General features: G+C 33.3%; 1 long non-coding RNA gene across 1 annotated transcript; it reads left to right on the forward strand.

Annotated features, from left to right (window-relative positions):
* LOC118195327 (uncharacterized) lies at positions 1-27,746 on the forward strand. The gene is made up of 2 exons (XR_015039979.1): positions 1-407; positions 26,335-27,746. It is a non-coding gene; the product is annotated as an uncharacterized LOC118195327 (long non-coding RNA).
* Positions 27,747-27,809: the final 63 nt, after the last annotated feature.

Genomic DNA, 27,809 nt, shown 5'->3' on the forward strand with positions numbered 1-27,809 from the left:
AGCACTTTATTTGAGCAACAGCCAACATACTCAAAATCATGACGAATGAGAAAAATGTATTATTTTGCTATCAGTTTTTCAGAGAGTAGATTTGCTTATGCATTTAATCGTATTTAAGGCCTTTCTGCATTTCGCTTAAATGAGGGCCAGCATGTGCACTTTAGTTTCACTTTCAGTTATCGCTTCTGATATACGAAGGGATTTCCCTTTCACATAACCGGCAAATCGTACTTCATTTTGTTTCTCTTCTTTCGATAACTGATGCAGTTATCAACCAAGAACAGTCTACTCTGCTAAAATTGGAGTGCCCTTTTTTATATGAATAGAAGGTATAACAAGATTAGCCGGACCTCTACTCGACCACACAGAGGAAGACGGTTTAGAACTAGAAAAGGGCAACGAATTCGGTGAAGCTCATTTTATTATTTTTGCTTTTAGGTGTAATTCTCATTACGTTAAATCAGTTTTGACGGTCTTTACGAATTACTGTATCAATTTTTGTACCCGTTTTTCAGCCATAAATACTCATTATAAAGCTTTATGTTTTATGCGCATCAACAAATACTTTACAAACTTTTTAATCTGGATAGAAGCGTTGAAATGTACTTCAGTCTGCAAGATCTCTACATTAAAATAATTCAGGCTGAATACTGTCTCATATTCAAACTGCATGTGGGTCGCATGCAGAATGTGAAAACAAACAACGGTCCAGACTTTTTTTTTTTACAGAATGAAAATTTTTATTAACAAAATAAAATATACCTTAAATAAATTTTAAATTTATCAAAATTTATCAAAATATATATAAATAATAATAATAATATTGCAAAGAGAAAAAATTTAAATTAATATTTATTTTCTATCTAAAATCTAAAGTTTAGTACCTGTAAGACATATCGTATTTGACAGCATATAAGACGCACTTTTTTTCCTAAATTTGGTCTCAAAAAAGTTACCTGCGTCTTATACGTGAAGGACACAGTTTTATACGTGAAGGTAATTGCATTCAATAATTGTTTATTTGGCGTTTGCGAAACGTGAGAACTAAAACAAATAACGGTCCAGACTTTTTTTTCTTACAAAATGAAAAATTTTATTAACAAAATAAAATATACCTTAAATAAATTTTAAATTTATCAAAATTTATCAAAATATACATAAATAATAATAATAATATTGCAAAGAGAAAAAATTAAAATTAATATTTATTTTCTATCTAAAATCTAAAGTTTAGTACCTATAAGACATATCGTATTTGACGGCATATAAGACGCACTTTTTTTCCTAAATTTGGTCTCAAAAAAGTTACCTGCGTCTTATACGTGAAGGTAATTGCATTCAATAATTGTTTATTTGGCTTTTACGAAACGTGAGAACTAAAAGAATCCACGCTATTGAAATTTTTTTTCCTTGTGTGTGGCCGTCTAAATAAGGGTGCGTGGTGCGTCTTATATGCCAGTGCGTCTTATATGCCGTCAAATACGGTAATTTCTGTCTTTCTAATAAACTCATAATTTTGAAGAAAATATTCATTAGATTTTTTTTATAGCCGATTCAAATTCCAAAAGTTAGATGGCCCACCCTATACAAGGGTTGTTCCGAATGTTCTGGACAGAATCATTATTCGGAGTCCAAGTAATCAGAAAGTGTGGAAGTTATTTGCTTCACATTCTACACATTATCGACATCGTGAGCTTGTTTCTCGCCCACTACCTCCGGCAGCATATAAGCATTTTGTACCGCGACACGCACATAGGGAAACATCCGTACTCATGATAGGACATACTTTCCGATGACAGCATTTTCTCTTGGTGTAATGACGTTTAGGCGGAATTCTTACAGTTTTGATTTTGCTGAATGACGTGCATGAGTGGTACGGAAGCAGGAACGCTATCATTTGCATTCTTTGAATAACAATGCTAGATGTAAAAATTGGCATGCAGCCTTCCGCAGATGGCATCCTGTTTATGGAATAATAAAAGTATAAAATCCTTCAAAGATGCTGTTAATATCAGAAGCAATCTCAAATGCTTAAATTATATAAATGAGTTCATAAATTTAGTGCAAAAAACAAAACGCATTGGATTACACGATGATCTTGACTCAAATGTTGAGGCATATGTGTTAGTAAGTATGTTATTATTGAAATTTTATTGCATTCTGTTCCTTTCACATTGCAGAAAATACTTCCTTTGCAATTGTATATATTATTTCCATGTTAATGTCCAAGTTTGTTACACTTCTAATATTCCATTGCCTTAAATGAAAGAAAAAAACGCATTCAGTATATTCGCTGAATACACGTGTATAAGAAACTTTCTTCTCTGATAAACACTGTTTTTATACAGTCAAAAGTCGTTAATTCGGACACAAATAATCCGGAATGATCTATAATCCGGACCTCAAAGCTAAAAACTTCCTGCGCATGCGCCGCGTTGACGCATGCGCATAGGCGTTTAAGCGTGCGCGTAAGACCTTTACGACTGCGCATTTGCGTGTGCACAAGCGCAGAATACGTTTTCGCTGCGCGTTTAATGTATAACGGACGGTGTAAGCTAAAATTATCTAATTGTCTATTTCAGTTAATGTTCATGATTGCGTTGTTCCTTAATCTCCGAATTGGATCCGGCTTATTATTTTTTGCAGACTGTAAGAGCAATTTTATAAAAGTAAGCTTGAACTTTCGATTATGTCAAATAGAATTTCCGATGCTGGAGCTCCCAAAGGATCTACGAAAACGAAAGTATGTTTCGATGTCCATCAAACAAAAAGTGGAATTGCTCCAAAAAATGGATAAAGGCATATCTTTGTTTATCTAACCGTTCCGAAATCTGTTTATCAATTTCACGCTGCTCTGCGCCGGGGGGGGGTAACTTGGCGGCGCGCAATGAACTGGAAGTTGATTTGTCAACACTATCGTTATCTTCAGGGCAGATGTTTTTATTTTATGCGGCTTATAATTCCTTATTAAATGTAGTATTTCATCTCGATGTACTTCGTCTTTGATATGATTTAAATCGAATTCCTCGTCATTATAAATATCACGAATACAAATCAAATAGTTTTCTGGTTGCAATTTTCTAATTTCGGCTATGCATAATGTATACTTTACGCATGCGCGCGTTGAAAGAAATGTTTAATAAAGTAAACAAATAAATATTAAGCTTTTTTTTGTAAATTTTGATACCCTTTAGATCATAATTGCTCATTATTTTATAAATTACGGTTTCATATTTTTAATTTTATAATTTCTGCATGCCATCTTACCAGATTTAAACTGATGATCTATAATCCGGAAAAATCGATAATTCGGAATCACCGAAGTCCCGACGAGTCCGGATTAAAGACTTTTGACTGTAGTACAAAGGTACAAAAGATATTACACATTAAAAAATGGGCAATAATCATAAAGCACATATTTATAAGAAATATTCAATTTATACATAGTTATCTCTATTTCTGTGTTCCAGATCTATAGTAGTCTAACGTCAAAAATAAGTTTTACTTTTTCAGGCTGACTACAAATATCGTGAATTTACTTCGTATTATTATGTTCAACGTTATTGCTGTTTGCGAAAATTGACTTGTCTCTTGTTTTCGGAGATTGCATCTGCAAAGAATCTATATTTAATGAACATGAAACAATGAATTAATAATCACAAAATTTTTAATATAAAATATATTTATTAAAAACCTCTGCACATAATATTAAGACACATTTACTGAGTTAGCGCACTAGGAGAAATACTGATTTTCCTTTCTATGGGAAAAAAATAGCACTACATTTTTTATATTGAATTCATTAGACTACAGTGCCGTAATAAGAGTAATCCGCAACAAAAATTTAAAGAACGTCATTAATGATTATAATTATTTCCATACTGCTATCAAAATGTAAATAAACGGTATGGAGGTGCCTTTTCGAGCTAAAGTCAAAGCGTTCCTAAGCATAGAAAATATGATGTCATCGGAAGCCGTATCCAATCACGGGATGAATTTTTCCCTATGCGCATGGTCCGGTACAGAATGCTTATATGCCCCCCGGCAGAATCATTAAATCCAGTTAAAAATAATTGTCTATTCCGTATTTTCGCGAATGAAATTTTTATGGCTGTTGTCACCTTTTTATTTGACCAAACCATATAGTTTCTAAATTAATAAACAATAGTGCAGGGGTATTAAATGTATTAATACATTTAAATGTATTCTTTGAATTATGCTAAATGCAAAGAAAATACGCTCATTATGAAGTAATTAAACGTGGTAACCTCAGTTTTCAAACTTGTGGTCGTTTCACTTTTGTGTCGAATCGCTTTTCAAATGAAAGGATGTTCCATCAAATCTTATCGCTATGTATATTATTCTTAAACAGTTTAGAAAATATAAGTAATATAGCGAATACAGAACGAAATGTGTGACAGCATTTAACGCTCTAACGGGAATTCTAAAGATATGCTGTTGTAAAACTTTTTATGATTGTTAAGTCATTCATTTGCGAATCCAAAACACTATTATATATTACGACCAGATTATATATTACGATCTATGCGATATTTTCAAATCAAAGCATGAGACTCGAACCATGATAACTATATGAGCATATATAGTTATCATTGCCCGAATAGTGTTTATAATTAACACAGAACCATAAAATTTTTAACCAAATTAGATTTTATTTACAAATGATCAACGGAAAGTCTACTTAAAGCATGTTTCTGTTCCACCAGTTTTTACATTTACGAAGAAATGACGGTAGATCATGTGCTGGCCATATCAGAATTTTTTTATTGACACTGATGTTTTAAAATTTGTTAATCAATTATAAATAGCAGTTACTTTCTAATTAAAAATTAATAGTCAAAAAGGGCAAATATAACAGTCCCATGTAGTCTACTGTTGGGAAAATAACAAAAATGGATATTATGCAACATATTTAAGGCAAAACATGGTCGTAACTTAAAACTACATTTCTGGCCGGCTGTGCAAATAACTTATGTTCTGGAAAAGCCGTTGATACTCCAGTTGCATGTTTACTCAGATGAAGTTACCAAGGAGAGTCTATATATGACTAAGTTATTTCGAATAGTCCTTAAATTTATAAAACCTGAACAGGAAATACCATATTGTTTCATAAAATTTCATATCCTTTATTTTAAAAATGTTTTGGACAAAATTTTTAATGCATAGTTTTTCTTACCTGTGTTTATTTGCATTAATTCTGAAGACTTCCGCTAATTTGTTTATTATCACTGCGTATTTTTTCTGTTGTTGTTATTGATTTTTATGGTGTTAACTAACTATTAGTTACATATATGTATTCCGAATAAAACGAATTGTTTAAAGAAAACAAAATCTTCACATTTATAGTCTGTGTTACTACTGAAAAACTTATCATCTATGTTGCTAGCAGATTTTTCAGTGATTTAAATGTATTAGACAATTCATATTTTACTAATTGTTTCGTATTTTTTACAATTAAGTTACCTTCTATTTTGGCATTCTTATATTTTAAAGCTCAATCAATATTTCGAATAGACCAAGCATTGATGAGTTGTTGTTCACCATAATTTAGTGCAGCACTAAATTAGCCTGCACTAAATTATGGTGAACAGCACCTGAATGAGGTGCAAGAATGTGCTAAGATCAAAGACCTAAAGGTCTTTCATGCAAGAAATATCAGAAATCAAATATGGCGTTTCCGAGATTCGAATCACGGACCTTACAATGTTGTAGTTGGGTGTGCTCATCACTTACATCACGAAAGCACTTCCGCTAATTTCCTCCAATTTAGTAACATCTTTACCTAGCTCTCATATTTTCTTTCATCAATGAATTCATTTGCACATAAACATTATATGGAGAATACTATCAAGCAATTACCAATTTTCAATTATTTGTATTTTGAATTTAGTATTTTCAACTTCTGTGATTTCCCCATCAAGAAATCAGATGTACTCCTAAAAGGCTTCAAACAAAATTTTCATCGTCTTCGCCCCCGTTCAATCTGCATTCCCACGTGTAATAATCTTCTGAACAATCAAGAACATAAGATAGCCCCGTTTTCTTAAAATTTTCGCTATTATTGCTTCATCAGTCAAAGCTTATGCACCCAAAATCTACATGCATATCTATTAGTAAGATGAAAGCAGCCACTAAGTGTACGAAGTCGTTTTAAAATTTAGGAGAAATCGCTTTCCGAAAGCCTTGAAGTTGAAAATTGCGTGAATACTTTAAAAAATGTTCAGAGCCTTTTGCGATTTTCAGAACCTAAGGCGAAAATTAAGCGAGGGGGGAGTAAATATGGTACTATAATTTAAAAAAAAATCCAAGAATTATTTTAAAAATCATTAACCCTCGAATAGTAATTAAAATAAGTTATGACACATCGTCATAAGTTACTAATTAGAAAAGTTAAAATTTAATTTAACTAAACAGAATAAAGCACACGAACATTAAAAGTTTGCTTAACTGCACAGAATAAATTTCACAGATACTATTTGCCCAAGGGGATGGATGCCTTCGGTGAGGATTTTTTACGAGAATCTAACTTACATTATACATGCGGAAATAACACGGAAGCAACCATGTGACCATCCAGTGTACCATTATTTGAACCTTGGTCTAACTACCAGTGTTTAACGTTTTGAATCTGGTAGGACAACAATAACGTAGTTAAAAATAAATAATTTATTAATATAAAAGATGAATTCGATATTACGGGAAAAAAAGGGAAGAACATTAAGAACCAGTTTTTATCTGTTAGGCAGAAAACCGGATAATTACAGATTTCATGAATAGAGAATGCTCAAGACAGCAAACATTTAAAAGATCCTTATTTCAATAAGTTTACAAGATGTAGTAACGTAATAAATCCCAAAATTCCTAAAATCACATTTTCTTTAAGCACTTCGAAGAAAACCGCTTCCGAGATATATTGTTTTTAATACACTGTTGCGTTTTTCTTCTGACACCAGTTGTTATGTTATTTTCTTCCTTCATGTTCGTACGGGGTTCGTATGGATTTGGAGTGAATAACAACGACACTACTTGATGAAATATCCAAACGCACTTTATTTAGCCAATATTAATCAGGACAGCCTCCAAAACACTTTTACAGTCGTCGAACTGTGCTTTGTTAGGTGAAACTCGCTGGAACAATCAGCCACACAGCCTTCAGGTTACCAGGCTATAATGGTGGAGACAGCTTCACTGCAAAGCACCAGAGTACAGCTTCCGACTCTGCTTGGTTATTCTTGGTACTCTCGAGATTCTCCACGCTATAAGTCGGGATGCACTCGATGACACACAGAGCACAGCTCCCGACTCTTCGGTTCAATCGTTCCCGGAGCTTAACACACTCTCTCGACGATGCACTAACTGCGATACACTGCGAGATTTCAATGCACTCGACGGCCCACTCGGTGCTAGACTTCAAGACACTCGCCACTCGCTCAGTGACTGACTATCAACTCGCTAGACGAGACATCAACTCGATACTAACTCGCACTCTCCACGTACCAGCAGGGTTTATATAGCTTTTGGCTAGAACATTCTGGGCTAAACCGGTAAGAATTCGTTCCAGAAGGTTCTCCATCCGTCCATGGCACATCGCCAATTTTGTCGCCAAATGGATGATTGGGCCAAAATGGGCGATTGTCGCCAAATCGCCAAATGGGCGATGTGGCAACCCTGCCTTCCCTTGCCATTTTATGGCAACCCTAAAACTGCTTTGCGGGGAAGCCATTTTACCGCGCTTGTACATTTCGTAACAGTACGAATTTGGCATCTTGGAGAAAACAAAATGTGCTGTCTCATGTACAGTCAAGCGATCGAGTGAATTATATGTGTTACGGCAAAGTTTGAAATCCGGCATTCTATATAATGCCTAAAACTAGCCGGCAAAGTATGAAACGACTCATATTTCACATTTCCTAGGCATTCTATAGAATGCCAAATGACAAACCGACGAAGTATGAAATACATTTCCAATTCGTTTCGAAGCGCCGAAACTGCTTACCAGAATTTAATAAATGATCTAAAAATGACTACTAAGAAGGTACCACAGGATTTCTGAATGCTGAATTGTTGGATGTGAAACAAAGGTACATTCATTTATCCTGTTAAAAGAAAGCTTCAGTACTATTTAGTATTACGCCACGGACGCTGAGTTATTTCCCGTACTTCATGAAAACTCATTTGAGTACTACACACGGACGACGTGACAGAATGTTGAAAGAATTTTCAACGAAATATAAAAACGTTACACTTAATGATATTGAACTGTACAACCACCTTTATGATCCCCGCCAGAAAAAAAACAAAGGCGTATTAAAAAGGGCATTGTTTTAAAACTTATGGTAGTTTCTGAATTTAATTTCCATTGTTAGGTGAATCTGGCTGATTGCTAGTCTCAGCCAGATAGAAAATGCAAATTTATTATGTTGTATTAAGATCATCTCACCATTTTTTTTTTACATATTTCAAATTACAAATTTTTAATGGCACTCTTTCATTAATTTTCCAAAATAACGTTTGTATTTTTGAGGATTGTACGTCTTGCCTTATCACAACCTTTTTTCATACTTTGCTGAAAGAGCATTTGTCATTCTATAGAATGCCTAGGTATTATATACAATGCCTAGAGAATGTACGTAATACTTCCCATATTTCATACTTTGCCTAAAAATGTCCAGCATTATATACGATGCCTAGGCATTCTATAGAATGTCGGCGTATCATATGCACAGCTACGTCTTAACTAATAGTCTGCCTTGTTAAATAAGTGCACATGACTCCACGTAACAATTATTTGTTACGAAATAATATCATAGCAAATGTTCCCTACCGCATAGCTTTGATAACTCGTTTTAAATGAATATGCTTTTATATTTTGCAATTTGAACTTTTGAAAGGTTAATTCATTGTTTAACCTAAAATTCCAATCTAATACCCAAAATATTTTAGGTATTAAATTATAATCGACAGAGATTAGATTGCAATTTTTCTTAAAAATTTACTTTATATTTTTCATTTTTTTAAAAATATATAGCGTTTTGAGACTTTTAACGGTAAACTCTTAAAGACAGAACTCTTAATAACAGAACTCTTAAAGACAGAACTCTTAGACAGAAATCCGAAATTTTCAGATTGAAATTTAATTTTATTCAAGAAAAGTTATTTTTATGGAATCCATCAAAGAACACAGAATAAATGCTGAATGCTGCATCTATCAATACTGAACTCTGCCGAATGGCCAGCAGGAAAATTTTTTTAAGCATATTTGATAGAGAGTATTTTAAAGCGGCTAAGATATCTGCGTGATCTCTGTATACCCGTGACTTCAGATAGCTTTATAAAATAAGACATAATAAAATGATAAAATAACTGATAAAAAGACGTAATAAAATACATAATAAACTGAAGCCATAAAAACAAAATATACAAAAGATCAAATGCATTTTTTTTTTAAAACTACCCTAAGGAGCATTCACACGATGGCCCAGCCCAACGGTTCTCAACCGTTTTTGCCATATGCATCCCTTTTACCATTACTAGAAGATCATTTCCCCCCTTTTTTCCAGATCTTAAAGATAAATACATTTATTCAGATTTGGATTATTTTCTAACGTGTTTTATAAATTAAACAAGAAGTATAGAAAATGTTGGTAAACACCAAAATTTGAGTAAAAGTAGTTTTTTATATTCATAAACTAGGTCTAAATGCTTCTAAATTTGAAGGCTTATCGCATACTCCTCGAAACTATGAAACTCCACCCTGTCTGAGAATTCCTGATATAGTCGTTGTCACTGACATTATATTAAGACTTACAAATCGTTAATATTGTTCTTCTTAGATCTTGGATCATATCTTTACTGCTGGCTTTAGCTACTAGGAGCTCTTACCAGTATATTATCATTTTACCATAGGCCATAAAGTTAAAAATTTAAGAGGTGTATTTAAAATACACCGCGCCCGAAGGCGAGATCAATAAATGAGAGAACTCATAAAATAAGTTTTGCTAAATTGCATATCATGGCATAGCATGGGTGATTATATACGTAAATGGCGGCGAGAAGCAAAATGAAAGTCTAAGCTTCTGCGTGAGTCAAGAAGAGTAGAAACACGTGATCAGCGTCCGGCATTTAGATTCGTCGAGGAGTCAGAGTTCGAAAAATGAAGTTTTTGTAGTTTTTGGCAATAAATAAATTTCGAACATAGTAAAAGCAACATCTATTTGTGAATTTAAGAGTCCTATGTCTTTTGAAACACTTGAAAATCTTCTAAACTTGCGATATAATCATTAAATGAATAGGAAACTGTAAAAGGCGAAAATGAGGTCATGTAGCTCACTAGGGCTAATGAGTAAGAGTAAGCACTTGGTGTTACCACGAACTTTGATGTTACCACGAACTTTGATTTTAAAACACACGATACGAAATAGTAAAAACAAAAAGTAAAAGTAATATTGTTCACATCCGTGGAACAGGGTTTCAGCTGTAGCCATTTAGAAAGGTAAAACTGGGCATGCGTGAACGCGCAGGTGACTCGGCGAAATCGTCAACAGAATATCAGTCGTATTTTCTTCGCTGTGACTGGTCAGTTCTGTACCAGATTGGCATAAAGTTGAACGGTTAGAAAACTGAGACAAAATCTATATAGCAGATTTTAGATTTCGTGATACAAGCAAGTTCTGGTTGCCTAGCAACGAAGCTCAGCTTAATGTCACTTGTGCCTCTCAAAGCCTTCGTGCAGACCCTTCGAGAAGAGAGGGCCCCCACGAGGTTTGCCCCTCCGGTCTCCAGTTTTGTCAATAGGGTCCTAAGCAGTGACATCTTAGCAGCATTATGGGCCCCGCGGGGTTCCAGGGTTAACCAGAGTTCTAGGGCCCCAACGATAACCACTCACAGAAATTAAATGTAAGTGAAATGTAAATGGATTGGCATAGAGCCCCTACGCTCCTGGGACCGCTAGGCAGATTCGGTAAGACGGCCCTGCACTCGGGCACTTAGTTGTTCTGGTTGGTTACGAAGCTCACATATGCAATCAAACCAAAACTAGCCTATTTGATTTGTGATGTTTAGCCATATTTTCTTACCTTCTTATGCTGAAATATAAGAAAAGCAGAGTAAAAACAAATACAAAATGATTACCTCAAACAAAATAGGCTAGTTTTGGTTAGATTGCTCAGGTGCATTAGATGACAGTGCTGGCCAATACGTGTAAACAAAAGAAATCGTTACGCAGTAATGGAATTAATAAACAAACAGGATAGGCTGCTATGGCATTCAATTTTATTTCTGATTTTTATATTATTCGAAAGGAAATATAAAACTCTTTTATAATTAATAACATAATTTATTCATAAAATTTTTAATTAAATCTGTATATATAAAATATTAAAGATAGATTCGGCAACAAATTTATTATATTATTACTTTTAGAATATTACAAAACCAAAAAGCAACGGGCTCTTAGGTATTGCTTAATCTTGCCTATCGATAACTACAGCACTACTCCCAAGGGTGATTCAATCTTGCACGAATATTGCAAAATCCAACGCTTGCTTTGTTTTCAGATTAAGGATAATGCTTTTTATACTATAGTCAGAATAATGGTTACCTGTAACTGGATTGTTCAAAAGGACAGTCATATATTCAAAATTTCAAGGTGCAAACCCGTCTCTCAGACATAAGTTTAACCAACATAATTTTACTTAAAAAATTCCAAGCAAAAAGCTATGGATAACAGTTTAACATTTCGAAAAGTTTACTATTAAATTTTAAAAGAATAAGAAAAAAATTGAATATAAAATTCTTAAGATTAAAAAATTGCAATCTAATTTTTAAAGTATAAGAAAAAAAACTTAAGCATAAAAGTCGTAAGATTTAAAATAACTGCAATCTGATCTTGGTATGCAGATTTTAGTTTAATACCCAAAACAATTTGAAGTTATGCAGGTACGATAGATCTAGTTTAAGAATGAATACACCAGAAGTTAAAGATGCAAATAATGTAATCTTACATTTAAAATGAGTTGTTCAAAAGAGTAATAGCAAACTGTACAGGAAAAAAAAATGGTATAGTTATTTCATCGTTAATTATCAGTACCTCGAGACTTATGCGCCTGCGCCTTTTTATTAGGGTAAAAAAAAAAAACTTAATTATTCAAGAAGAAGCTGAGCAATGATGTCAAAACACCGCATACACACGCGGCTTGTAACAAATAATTTCTTCAAGCGGTAGTTCTAGTATTTTGCCTGGATACTAAATCCAGTTCTGTGATGCTAAATCTGCAAGCTGGAAGCAATAAACATGCCGAAAAAATGTCCTTTACGGTGTAATTGGAAAAAAATATAAAAAACCTTAGCTTCATGCTTTTCTATGCTATGTGGAGTACACAGAAAAAATTGTAATTCATGTTGTAACTACACAGCAGTAATATTTTTAGTGTTTACCAGCTTTGGGTTACGTGTATACTATTGTCAAAGAAATAAGTGATTTTAAGAACACATAAACATAAGTACGTATAACTGTACTGTTTAAACTAGACTTACAAAGACGATGCTTCATGCTGAGATAGTTCTGTGGGTGTTGGAGTATTATACCTTGAAGGAATCACACGCAAACAGATTTAAACTAAATAACTCTTTATTTAGCCATTCTTGGTGGGCTACAACTGAAACAAAAATGTACAATGCAAAACTGATCGGCTATGAATGAATGATATTGCAAAAGAGGGAGGTGACTTACCACCTGCGGATTATAATATTTAGTTATTTTTCAAATAGCTGCACACTTGCTCTTCAAATATTTATCGGGAATGACGGAAGCCGTCAGTCATCAAGAAACGCTGCTCAGGTTGCATCACAAGGGGCACATCGATGTTACACCCTCTAGAAAAAAGAGAATATATACAACGTCTTAATCAGAATTGTAAGCTGCACCTTGGAGTTCGATCTAGTAATCAGCTTCCGCTAACCAATACGATGAAGTGACTAGAGTGACAAGGATTGTAATTTTACAAGATCAGTTTCTCTTACAAAGTGAATTCTTTCCCACCAACTAAGCATTTAAAATCATTTAACAGTTCACATAGCAAAAGGAAATTACTATGGCCCTCAAACAATTACAAACTGGCGTTAACTTACTCCAAGGTAAGATGCGGGTACTTATTCCGAACTACAGTTAGCCTGTCTAGCTTTTTTAAACCCATTTGGATTTTCTCTGCAGTTAATCTGTCCGGCGTTTTACTTACTTTTAAATTGCGTGTGCTCTTAATCTGCTTAATGTTCTGACGTGATCGAATGTATGCGATGTGAAGCAAAGAGGTGATATGACAGTGTTTAATTTTAGCTTAGTTGTTAGTAAAACTTTAAAACAACAGTTATATTGTGAGAAATAAATAAATAAATGTGAACCTAATGTAAATAATCAAAAAATCCTACCAGAGTAATAAAAACTATAGAAGAATAATTTAAAATTATGTGAACCAAATATGAATCTTATTATTATTGTCCTACTGAATTTTTTTAAAAGACAACGAAAATTAAAATCATTGAATTAAATTATAAACAAGGAATTAAGCACAAGAGCACAAATTTTAATTTTGCTTCCTTTAATTTTGCTTTTGCTTTTAATTTGCTACTACACTGACTGGTAAAAAAAAAAAAAAAAAAAAAAAAAAAAAACACCCTTTTCCATTATATCATCCGCAGCTCTTTTAAGTTCAGAAGCACTATCAATTCCAAAAGCTGCTTTGGAATTGATGGAAAATGATTAGAAAATTACTCAGCCAACGTAAGCATAGAACTTCATGACTTTTGAAACGAAAGGAAGACGGAACGGAAACTTTTCGAAATCCTGAGGCGTGGGGGTTATGCGTAACGGCGAACAAAGCTTATCTTCTAAAGTTCATATGAACTTCGTATAATGTATGTATGATTGTTAGCCTATTAGTATAGGTAACACCTACTTGAGAATACGTATGAAAAAAATTGGAAAAAACAATAACGATGGTTTTCCCTCATTTTTAAAAGAGCTCAGCTGTTAAGATTAATTAGGAAAATTAAAGAACTGTTTTATTTGGGAAAGCTTACACATGTGTACATTAAGACTTTTTCAAAAAGTGTGTGTTAATCTTTTGCATAAATAAATAAAATAAAATTTAAAAAAAATAAAAATAAAAAAATCTGAAAGTTTCAGATTTTAAATTAATTTCTTTGCACTTAAATCATAAAATTCAGTTCAACAGCAATGTCTCAAAATAATTTTGAAATGAGCCTATCTTTAGAATTTCCGATACACAGTTCCGCGCCCTGGAGATAAAAAGGCTTTTTTTTTTTTTCCCCGTAGAGTGTTGCCATTGCTCGCTTTTAAATCGTTGAGTTTGTTAATCAAAAATTCGTTAAAGTTTTACAAAATATGAAATCGGTAATAAAACAAATTCCAAATTTCAAATTTGGGCTTTCAGATGCCCATATTCGCAGTAGGATTACGTCATTCAAAATTGGATAGCTCTAGGTACCGTTGTTTTATCACAATGCGAGAAACATACATACATTTATGCAGATTCTTCATAATTTAATTTCTTCAAATATAATACAGGGCGATAGTATTTGGTGGCAACGATTTAAAAAGGTGATACGCCGTTTACAGGATTCCGACGCAAAATCGCAAAACGAAAACAAGTCTTTTTAGGACAAAGCCCCTTTGGAACAAAAATAAAAATAAAAAATCTAAAAGGGTTCAGATTTTAACCATTGGCCAAAAGGGCTCTTTTAAAGTGTAATATGATTTATCAGTAGAGATTATTAATAGAGATAAGCCAGGTGAAATAGCAAAACATTTTATAGGATTATTAGATGAATATGCATTTACACTAATATCGGAACGTTATATATTTTCTGTATATTTAAAAAGTGAAAACATATGTAATGTACTAATCCTATAAAAATATTTAATGTTTTAGTTAAATATATCATAAATTAAATGCATTTTTATTAAAATCTATCAGATTAGAAAGCCAAAAAATAATATTGAGAACTGAGTCTTAAGAATATTATTGTCTTAGTATAAGTCTTAGTATAATAATTGAGTCTATTACTTTTGAATAGTTTAGTTTGTAAATTTAATTTTTAGCATTATTGAATTTAATTTGATTAAATTTAAAATAGATTTTAATTTTGCAGATTAAATCTGAAAGAATTATATACGTATTATCTTTTGCCAAATGGCAGCGGACTCGAATGCAAACCGAAACATAGGCAAAATCGTATTTCAAGACTAGTAGCCCTTTTGGGCTAATAATAAAAATAAAATAAAAAGGCCAGTTGGAAGAAAACTTTAGATTATATTTTAGCATCACTTTCCATTTAAAAGTTTAAATGATATACCAAAAGTGTACAAAAAGATACGAATAATTCTTTTCTCTTCCTAAATAAACATAGATACTGTTGTCAGCTGGTGAAACTAAGTAAATTTTCGAATAAAATTATAAGCGTGTAACATCTGCTAATTTCTGCTAAAACCAGTCAAAAATTTAAATATTTGGAATGAAAACCAGAGGAATTGATTGGTTTCCATCTGAAAGACAAATGTTCAACTGCTTCTTACAATCTTAAATATAAAACGTTCCTGAATATAGGGCAGGAAAAATATAAAACTTCTTATTTTTATAAAACAACATTCATTAAAACAGCAACAAAATAAAATAAAAGTAAGAAGAAAGGAAAAAACGAAAATGCGAAGTTCTCATTAATTTATTTGAAACCTTTTGTTTCAAGAATATGTGTGTCATCTTTTTTTTTTTTAAAGATGTAAACACGAAATTTAGGCTTTGAAACAGAATCTAGTTACGGCTTCAGAGATTTCCTAAATTCTAATGTTTAGTTGTTACTCTTATGAAGTCTGGTCGCCCTCTGATATAGTAAAGACATTCGAAAAAATATCAGAAGTCTTCAAATCCATGATGTCTGTAACTATTATCCAAATTATTAGTATTTAGTGAATCATTTCGTGAAATCAAATTCCACTGTACCATCCTTGGTGAGATATTGATGTTTATGATCAACAAAAGGCCACGTACATGACTTGTCTCGTTATCTCATACAGTTTGTTTGTATACTTTTTATTTTAACATTAATGATGAATACAATAATGTACTCTGCATTCATAAACTGCTAATCATTGTAAAATAAGAAACCAGAATCCTCAATTATGTTTTCCAAAGTTTAATTAACTTTAATCTTTCGTCTTATTCCTCTTTTACTTGTTCGTAATCGACCTTCGCTCCAAATATGAGTAGAAGTACCCGGCAAGTAAACCTTAATGTGAAAAAGAAATCAAAAAGGAAGGAGGATAAAAATATATCCTTAAAATGAATTTTTTTAAGAAAGAAAAGGACAATAATGATTAAACTTGCTAATTAAGTGTTCTTTTCACTTTACTGTTGTTTTGTATCATTTTTAATTAGAGATTGCTTACGTAACGTACTTCCTGGCTACCCATTTTCCTACTTTCTTCTTTGCACTTTTACTTCCTTTTGGGCTTTTGCTCAAAATGATACTTTCGTTTTGAGAGTAAAAAGCGTGAACAATTTTTAAGGCAATGTGACCTGTTTTTTCAAACGTATGCTGTCGGAAACATCAACGTCTGGATATTTCAATAAAACAAGATTCAAGTTTTACTTTATAGAAAATCTACAGTGGAAAGATCGCGATATTCATTTCACATCTAGTTTATAATGACTAATTGGTTAGTAAGTTATTCCTTCACATCTTAGCCATGGTTCGCCTCCAGCAATTTGTTCAATTTCGTAATATTCTGAGGAAACTGCTGATCTCGTTTTTCCTGATTTCCTGCACAGTGAAAGCCTGGACAGATGTTTCTTCTTTTGTTCAGCAGGAACCGTTGAAATAATTTCATATCATAGGAAATTGCGGTTAAAATACTACGTTTGCTTTTAATTCACTATATACCAACCTAATTAGCAAACTAAAGACATGATAATACCCATTGATTGGGAAAGTAGCATATCCGCATAGAAAAAAAATTTCTGTGGGAATGTGTTAAATTTTGTCCATCACCTTAACGTTTTTATGCATGTTCTTCTTTCTATAAAAGATGGTCATGACGTTTATTTTAAATCAAATGATGAATTGCTAATTTTCAAAATATTTAATGCAAGATAAATTTTCTAAAACTTTTTTGCGTTATAAGAGTTTGATTACATACACAAAAAGAAGGGGTGAAGTAATATCATATTTTAGCTCTTGATCATATGTGACTAAAAATAAAATCCTGGGATTGATAACGATGGTGGATTTTGAATCAAAATATCTAAGAGAAATTTAAACAAATTGAATGCTCTTATTCTATTATATGCAAATTATTCTTTATATGGTGATTACAGTTTAACACATGACACAATTTTAAGCTAAATTTTTACGACTAGTCTCCTAGTAGTTCAAGAATTTACGAATGTGTGATTACCCAAGAATACGAGATATAGAACATAAAATCATTAAGTTTAAAACGAACTATTCTTATGGCTATAAAAATTACTATGATATCGTTTGATAGCAAATAAAAGCCGCATATAGACTTTTGTACTTGTTTTTTAAAAAATGGGTTTTCGAGATGTAGATGTGCGTTTATTTCGATATAATGCTTGCCTCCCATACTTGCAGCAAATATTTTTTCAAAGGGCAGTACTTAATATTTTGTTAGGAAACCAAACCCGTTTGATGAAATTCAATTCACTGTTGATGAAAACATAGCTGTTAAATTAAGTACGCCTTCAATCGATAAAGTATGGACATCAACAATTTTGACTGCCCCAGAGGCCTTTCGTCTGCAGTGGCAAGACTTCGTACAGGCCATTTTAAAGCTATGAAGATATCTCCACAGAATAACCCAAGATATGCCAAAGATAACCAACAATATGCATAATTGCCCACAAATCCAATTAACGGCAGAGCACATCTTCTAACTGCCAGGCTATCATTGCTGCTCTTTATCAACTTGGCTCACCACCACAGGATATCCTTTATAGTTCTCAGGATCTAGACCTGGCAAGGCTTGTCTTGCAGACTTTTCGCTCCGTTTGACACCTTTTCCGTGGACAATAGGACAACAACAACATCAACAATATTGAATCAATCGTTTAATGTTTCAAAAATAACTTTTTCATTGTATGAACAGCCTTTATTAAAGCACTTCTCGTATTTCTTCCAAGGGAAAAAAGTTTTACTTTTAGCAGTAAAAAGTATTAAAATTTAACTAAACGTAATGAATAAATAAATATTTTGTTCTTAATTCCTACTTAGAACTATGTAACAGCACCTGGCCCAAGAACGAAACACGAAGTATTAGGTTACTAAAAGTAATTTAATGACCGAAAAAATGAAATACGTTTTCTTCCCTTTAAAATAACTTGAAACAACTTAAACTCCTCAATACAGGTTTAATAAAAGATTAAATATTGCGCCTACTGATTCCGTCTGCAGTTTTATATTTAAATTCGAGCTGTTGCTAAATTATTTTCTCGAAAAGAAAGGCGGATGTTTTAATAGACTCGAATAATTGGGTGAAAGAGAAAGACAAAAGTTAGTAATCATTCTGATTTGTAATGAAAGCTAGTAATCATTCTGATCTGTAATGAAAGCTAATAATGTGTGCATAGTTTCGAAAGCATTCATCATCAGTGAAATACTTAGAAATACCGCTTAGAAAGTTTTCCAAGAGACCCAGGGAAACAGGGAAGCGTTTTAAATGGGAACAACAGAACCCGTTTAGTAAGTTTTCCAATGAACCCAAATAAAAAACACTTATTAAACATAAAAAACTTATAAAGTGTTTCTCAAAATTATAGTTTTCACAGAATAGTTTACCACCGACAACATAATTCTACCCAGTTTACAATTTTAAAAATTGCTTTAACACTAGAGGTGCCAGAGCAGTCATTTTGACTGTTTTCGCCATTTCACCTTGGTTTCCTAAAAGACCCTTTACCTTAAGAAGTCACAAATTTTTGAATTTTCCTAAAAACCTTGAAAAATATTGGTACCAAATATAAATCGAATAAAATTAAAATGAACGAAGATATTATTAGTTATAACTAAAAGCAGTCCTATTGACTGCTAGTAATACTGGGTAGATTTATCTTGTTATCTCGCTCAGAAAATATTTTTTCTTCAAAAATCATTTGGCGTACACATTCCTTTCGTTCACTGATTATTTACAACAGGATATACTTACCAACCGCTCAGAAAATACCTTTCTTAGTGGACTGTGACATCTACTTCACAGGAGCAAAACCATGAAAACGCCTATGTAGCCAGATCGTTCACCTGGAATCAAACCCAGATCGAACAACCAGTGTTTAGTGACTTTAACCTCTCGGCTTTTCCACAGTATCAATATTGCGCCTATTCGGAAATTTGGCTTGTGTTGCATTAAAAATTATCAACACGAATGATATTTTAAAGATGCTCTGTCAACAACTTATTAACGATTTTCGGCGATTTACACAAATGGCGAATGGAAAATGACAAAAGAGATGGTAAACTTGAGCAGAAATGATCACTTGGAAGTTAAGGATATAGACATTGATGAAATGTTGAAACGGAGATAAATAAAAAGTATCTGCAAGAAATGGAGAATAAAAAATCCAAATCACGGAAGAATAATGAGAAGTCGTGTAATTCCCGAAATTTACATGTAGGCAGCTTAATGAAGATTGAACAGTAGCTTATTTTGAGTCCATGAATATAAATACAGAAAAGTGTCTTCAACTGCTCGCGAAGCTAATTTAGTATGTTATAGAAGGATTTATGAAGGTAAGAAAAATTAAATATATGCTTCAAGAGCGCTGTGGTAAGATGCAATAGGCTCTAAGACACAGCTTCAGAGAGGTTTAATCGAACCATTCTAATAATCTCTCGTCGGTGGTTTCCAGAAACCAACAGCCTGGGACCAGAAGTTACTCCTATTCTTACTGGCTACGGAGTGCTGTCCACGAGACTACCGGCTATTCACTATCCCAGATGCTCTTCGGTCGTGATCTTCGTCTGCCTTGTGATTTCTTATTTAGTCACCCTCCCGATGCACTTTAATCGCCTGAGAAGTGATTTCAAGATCTCCAGACTAAAAAATCTCTAAGTATTCCTTAGAGATTCTTTGTCCAGGCATCGTTTGAAGTGAGCAACAGTTTTGCACGAGAGCGAGTCAGCTTGGCGACGGAGAAGATAAAGACACGACAGCTACAGGACATCGATTGAATGAAGGTGACAAGATGTTGTTGTGAAACCGAGGACTTTCTCCTAAACTGCAGTCACCTGGCACTATTACTATCATTGATTCAGTGAATGCTCCTGGCGGTGGATGGTAGATTCTTTTCCGTCGCATGGATATAACTCTGACTGGTGTAGAACCTTAGGTCGGAGGTCCATGCGACGGCGTTTCGGTCCTTACACAGTCCTAAACAAGCTGAATGACGTCGTAATTCGGATCTGTAAGTCATCTTAAGCCTAAAAACATTCATGAAGATAGGCTACCCCCTTACTATTGCCATAGTACTACATATTCTCCGAAGTGTATATAAGGTGAATAGAACACTAAGACCACGATTCTGTTTGCATATAAGTTTCTAAATTTATGCATTGATTTACTGATTTAGTATTTGATTTGTTTTATGCTATTCATTGAAATTATTGTTTTAGTATTGCATTGATTTTTCTTACTTGTAAGTTTCTTACTTCTTACTTCCTATCCACGGGCTGTACTACCCGGGACGTGCAGCCCTTGGATGAAGGGTAGTGTTACGAATTTTTGGGTACATAGATAGATAATTTTAATGCAGTTATACGTGAAATTGTTGTATTTTTTTGTATAATCTAACATGAAAATCTAGAGAGGCGATACTATGCCGGTAAAGTAAGAATACAGGGGCAAGTTACTTTAACATTGAATATGGTTATCTTGCTAAACTGGGGAGACACCACCAAGATGGCGACGGTTTTGGCGACTAATTTTTGTCTCCGAATTTGAAAGAAATCCCCCAAAATCTCCAAACTTGGCGACTACTCATCCGGTTCCTGTGTATATATAATTCACATTGTGATTGAATAAATGCAATTAATTTATATATGTAACTATAACTGTATCCGGCCTTCATCCGTCATTTCGAGAAGTGGAAGGTACTAGAGATTTCTCGGCAGCTGGGGGGAAACTCTGTAAGACCGGAAAGAGCAAAAGTTTCTCAGTTGTTTTAGTTCAGCATCAGTTCGCAATACTCCATGTTAGCTTCGCTCTTTAGATGCTCTTTGCACTGTCTTGTGTTTACCGTTCTTATTAGTTTGAAGTCTAACTACTGATTGTACTCGGGGATATTGTGAAGAGCTGTACGAGTATTTTTATGGAAAATTCTAGAACTGTGAAATGCTTCTTTTGGTAAAATAAATTTTATCAACCTGTCATCGGTTCTGTGTGCATTCAATCTATTACAAACCTGTACGGACGCAAAAGTAGGTTTAATGTGCATCAAAGTAAGTAACGACAATTTTACTTCATTACCTTTTTCATAATATAAAAAAATCTGCCGTTTAAAAAATATCTCTGACTATTTTTAAATAATATTCACTAACATAATAAAAAAGGCCTTTCTACATGCTTCCTTGAAAAATGGGCTTACCAGATGTCCGAGATTGGCATGCACAGTTCTGTATTAATGATCACGTCTGACGTCCTATCATGGATTGAGAAAGCTCCCTGATTTAATAATTTACCAGTTGTACATTTAACTATTTTTTTTTTTTAATGTCCTGTATCGTCTTTTCTAAAATATGGTAACTCTAATTTAAAATTAAGCAAAATAGCAACCCTACTTTAGAGTTATTTATTCAAAATTTGTGACAAATTAATTAAATGCTACATTGGCGTGTTTCTCTTTCATATTGATAGTGTAACTTGAATTAAAAAAAGTAGTTTTTCTATATTCATAAACTAAAATTAAATATTTAACTAATAGAAGGCTGACCACATTCCTTCCCTGAAACTATAGAATTTTCCCTTACAGCAGAGGTTATAGAGAAAATTGTAAGGGATTCGATGAAGAAAAACCATTCTTTTAGAAACCATTCGATGCAAGAAACAGGTTAGGAATCCCTGGGCCTGACGAACTAGCACTAGAACTTCATTTATTCCATCTCATGGACAAATGCACGTGATGGGAGAGCGCATAGCATCCTGGCGGAGAAAAGTGAAACAAACACCAAGCTGTGACTCATTCTGCTTATGATAAAAGTGGTACGAGACAAAACCGCAAACATGAAGTAAAAAAATAAAAATAGCTGAGCCTAAAGTGATCAAAATTCGTCGCACAGTCTGCTTTCTTTTTTTAATTTTTTATTCCCGAGTGAGGACATCGCCGCCGGCGGAAATTCAAAGACATTTTACTTAAAAACCGGGGAAAATAATTTATGCGATGGCTTTGAAGGTGTTTTCCTCCGCGAAAAATCCAGCTGTAACGTGAACCTGCATCTCGGAACTGATTATTTGGAAAACCCAGAGCAGATAAATAGGTGTTTTTCCCCCTCCAAACTTTAATGCACAAGAGCAAGAGGCGAAGTACTATTGAGAATAAATACTTATAAACGAATAGCACAAGCCCAGTTAAACGGACAAATTTTGAATTATAATAGTTTATAAACTTTAAAAATGAAAGCATGTTTTCTTATATATCCTGAAATAATTATAGGAACTCGTGCTGCTGTTATATATATAGTCAACTCCCGGTTAACCAGGCGCTTAAATTTGTTTATTGCGGAACAATGAAAAAATTACTTTCACAAACCATCAGCGTAAAACGAAATTGTCTACAGAATCTATTAGAAAGAAAAGAAAATTTCAGGGGTTAATAGCAGTGTTAGCAGATGATGTCACAATATTTTGGAGCCTTTTATTCGCAACAGTACGTAATTTAATTTACGCAATCCAGAATGTGTAAGTATTGTAATCTAAAAAGCAAAAGTTCCAACCGACGAGTTTCAATACTGTTCATCATTCTATCGACGAGTTTCAGTACTGTTCATTATACTCATTCTATCATATTATTCCAGTTCTTTTCTAAATATTGTTGGTTAATGTCATTTACAAATTAGTTCTTAATTAAGCGATCATTCTTCTGTTATTTACAGTGCATTTCTTTTACTCTTGATTCTGATCCGATTTACATAAGCAAATGAATTTATTCTTTGGATTAAACCGTTTGGAAATACAGGTAAATTTTAATGATACTTCTCTGTTAATTATAATATGGGTTATTCGTCTTGCGCCCATTTTTTTTAACTGTGGTCTGGTTAACTGCCGTCTGATTTTCTTTAACTGCCGTCATGATTTTGTATTAGTCGTGAACGCCATCTCCGCTGCTAAATCTGGAGTGAACTATAAAAGAAAATATGAAATAGTATGCAATTGTGTAGAGCCATGAGGTTTATTGCAGAGGAGAAAACATGAAAAATGTACAGTTCTTTTGCCGAAATTCGAACTGCGGGTCTTCCGATTTCTCGCCGCACGTGCTTCGAAATAACTGAGGTAAGAAGGGAGAAAATATCTCACAACTGTATAAAAAATTTAAAGGATTTCTGCCATAGATAACACTGGGAATAATTCTCTCAAGTGCTTATGGATCTGTCGCAAGGAAAATCCCAAGTTCATTTCTCCTCACGGGCACTGACATTTTGTTCAGATTTTTTCCCCAAAAGCGCTGGTTTTTTTTTTTACAGAGGTGTTGAAAATTAGATATAGTCAACGATAATTAGCTGCTAGTTTGGAGGTTAGGATTCGGTTTCCCTTTAAATCGATCTTTAGGTATACGTGTGTGATAAGGCAATGAATTTAAAGAATTACTGTCATTATTTTCAAATCTTTTTATGGTGCTGGGACAACATATATAAAAAGTTCTCACTCAAAATTTCACTTAAAAAAGCTCCATCATTCCCCATTCGTCCGGTTTCTGTGTAAGGAAGCACTTAAAAAAATTTGCATTCCGTGGAATGTGAGATCTATAATAACACAATCAATGCAGAAATAAATAACTATGAAAGATGGATAATTTTTTTATGTTCATATTTCAGGTTCAAATAATTATATGCGGCAGAAGATGATTAATCTGCGACAGGAGCAGTATAAGTTTACAATCGGCAGTAGTAAATTCTTGAAGATACTGAATTTTACAGGAATACTTAACGAAGGACTAGTCTTAATATTGGAATGCTTTTCGAACTGAAACTTAACAGGTTTAAATAATTCTTTCTAAGCGCTTCACACAAACAATTCTTAGACAGTTGCAATCACAGACACTACTGCATTGCAAAAAATAGAGCATAGGTTTTTGTCCCGGGCTAAGCACAGAACCACCTGATGTCTATAAATGTAATAAAGCAAAATTACGTTGTAAAATTTTTAATAGAAGAAATATGCAATGCAAATTTATCGGCATACAGATTTTTTTTTTTTTTTAATTTTTTTTACAGGGCATACAGAATTTAAGATTTGATGGCATTTGTCGTTCTTCATTTTGATGGACATAAAATTCTCAGATTTTAAGCTAATCTTATTTATCGTTCTCCTCCCTCCCCCCCATTTTCTTCTTTCCAAATAATTTATGATGCTTTTAATACATAATGCCTTTAAAAATCTTTTAAGAAAAAAGAATAAGAGTCCTACACAGTTTTGTTCCGTGAAGCGACCTATTTAAAACAGAAGTTTTTAAGTTCCGTGTTTTTGACTTTGAAGGAATATGATTTGCTTTCCGCCGGCCTCATTAGTTAAAGTTCACTCTTTAGTATTACCTGTTGCATTATTCATTCGATATTCAACTGTACTTTTTGTTATTTTCAATGCTACGTTTCAATTTTAAAACTGTTGAACGTCATTTTAGGTTTAATTCAGCATAAGAATCTACTGATATAAGTAATTTCCTAAAGTATTTTCAATAAGCATTTATACGATCAGAATTGAAACACACGAATATCAGTTACAGTAGAGTTTATCAATTAAATGTAAGTTTAATACGTCTATTTGTTTTAAATACAAAAGGAAGTTCAATTATCTGAGCTAGTGTGGACTGATGGTACTTGATAACGGAAAATACGGGTGAAAGGAATCAGAGAAACTGAATTGTGTACAAGTACGCTAGTTGTCTTGCATAACAATGCCCAATTTCAAATTGTTAATTCTCTAAGAAATTTTCTTCATCAGAATGGTAACATTGAAAGCTAATCGAATATCCACCATATTTTCCATATTTAAGCCCATGGGCGAATTCTTTTCCAAAGGGAAAAGTTTTTAATCAAAATGTTTTCATAAGACAGGAGGTATGTTCTGAGCTATGGTATGCTTGTATCTTATCAAAAATGGCTCTACGGATGACATCCCGAGAGCCATTGAAAAGGGACTATAAAGAGGAACTGAAAATTTATTATCCTGCTCGAATAAATAATTTATGGCCATATGAGCATGTTGCTACAGTTTTTATATTTAGCGCTTATGGCTCTGATATCTTATGTGTTGTACCTACCTTTCATGATTATGGTTGATTTTTTTTTTCTAACATTAACATTTCTAACTTATTCAAATAAAAAGCATTACTGATAGGAATTGCAAAACCGGTAACCAATATTGTTTATTTTAGTTCCAGATTCTAAGCAGTGCTTTCCTTCTCGTTGTTATTTATATTTTTGCAAATCTTTTATTAATAGCTAATAAATGAAGACTTGCAATGTAATAATTAGAATGAATAAGCAAATATTTGTTACTGAATAGTTTTGTCATTACAGTTTGGCTGGAGTTCAGTTCATTTTTAACAAAATGTTGCTGTTACGGTGGTGAACGCAGTAGAAACTGTAGTGCTGGACGTGGAAGTTGTAGTGCTTAGTCGAAAGCAGAAAAGTCGGGCAAAGTTTTTTTTTACACTTCTGACAGAAATTAAATAGAAGCTGTGACATTCATGATATTACTTTATAGGTAAACTTTGGAAATTTTTAAGAAATCCAAATTAAGGGACGTATTAATACGAGTAATAATTTCGGGCTCTGCAAACTGAAATTTGCAGTTTTTATTCCAACAATGGGAAGTTACTCAAAACATTTTCACCTCTTTCTGTTTGACGATAATATAAACGCTTTGGTAATGCTGGACGAGTTTTAATGAAACTAGAGTCAAACTTTTGTTTATCTGTGCTGATTATTACATTGAAATTCTTCATATATTTTTATGAAGCTGCATAAAGTTATTTCCTCCAATTTATTAATATTGTTTTTAATTTATCTTAGATCGTTATTGGTTCCATGAAAGCCAAATGATTAAGACAGCTGAATATTGGAAGTTCGAGCTGGTTTCGATCCTCGGCGAATGGGCTGGCTGCAAAGTTTGTTGTTTGTGGTTTTCGCCATGTGTAACATGAATACAAGCCAATTTCCCGTTGAAAACCAACCACGAAAGCATAGCTCCCCATAGGCGCTCTTGTGTCCTTTTTCCTTTGCTACTGTGTGTTTTTCAAATTATGCAACTATTTTACGAGGTTGTCATTGATGCTCATGTCCGAAGCATGTATCTACTAGAACGGTTTTATGAATAATCATATGGGGGTCAAAAACAGGAAGGGATGCTTCTGTCTTTGGTTGGAGGCTTTTGGGAGATGTGATAACAGAGCCCTTCTAACTAGCTATTCCTAGCTTCGATAATACTTGTGAGTCTAAGTGCCTGATATTCCGCTTTCTTTATCCCGAGCTCTCGACAGATTAACGGAGTTAAGGCAAAGACACCATGCAGTCTCATCAGTGCATAATCGGAAATTCAACGATATGGCAGCTAGCTTTTATAAATGTATACCATTTTGGACGACATATATTTTGTTATTAACAAGTGTTTTTAGATAACAGAAATAAAAAATTTCATAAGGTGTTATTAGATTTTTTTCATAAGGTGTTATTAGATTTTTGTTTTTATTATGCAATGAAAGTACTGAATGAAGTCGTATTTTGTATTTTGTTAAATTTGTTTATCTTTCTGTCCGATGAGAATGAACTTGAAAAAACATATTTGTTTCACTGTTGAATGAGTACAGCCTAACCTTGTAAGGTCTTTTGCCACAATTTTGTAATAATGTGTGGAGATAAAATAAATTATACATTAGCCGGTGCAAATTTTCCTATTTTGTTACATTACTCGCAAAAACATCATTCAGCCGAGTATCCATAAACAACTAAATGACCATCTGAAGTTTTATTTCCCAGTAATTTTACTTAATACGCATGTTCAGCAAGCGTAAACATTCGCATAGGTCTCCGACCGACATCCGTTAACCTTACCTTTACTAATCTCACTTAATAACCGATCTTCGTGTACCATTGCACTTTGCGGAAGAAGCAGCCCGAGCGTGAGATTTCGTTGTAAACTAGGCACAGATCCTGTTGTTTGACTCATTAACACCCAAAGGAACAATAACAAAAATAAGTGACAAAAAGCGTAAAAATAAAATCAAAAATCACGTTAGAGTTGTGCAGGGTACACGTTTCCTGGTAACGAAAGGATAATGCGGCGCTGGTAGTCTGTTTATTTCGAAACACCTGCAAACAAGCTATCCTTTTCGTTAACCGCAAATAAAGCGGTTTGTCATTGATGGGTGGAGGAAAATGTAAAAAAAAAAAAAAAAAAAAAAAAAAAAAAAAAAGCATAAAGAAAAGCAGCTATTGATCAATTTATTTGAGTTTCTTTTTTTCTTTCTCCTCCGCTTGTTATATTTCTC

The sequence above is a fragment of the Stegodyphus dumicola genome, chromosome 3 (assembly GCF_044657685.1).
Source record: "Stegodyphus dumicola isolate Sdum_Otavi_A_Nest chromosome 3, ASM4465768v1".
NCBI lineage: Eukaryota > Metazoa > Arthropoda > Arachnida > Araneae > Eresidae > Stegodyphus > Stegodyphus dumicola.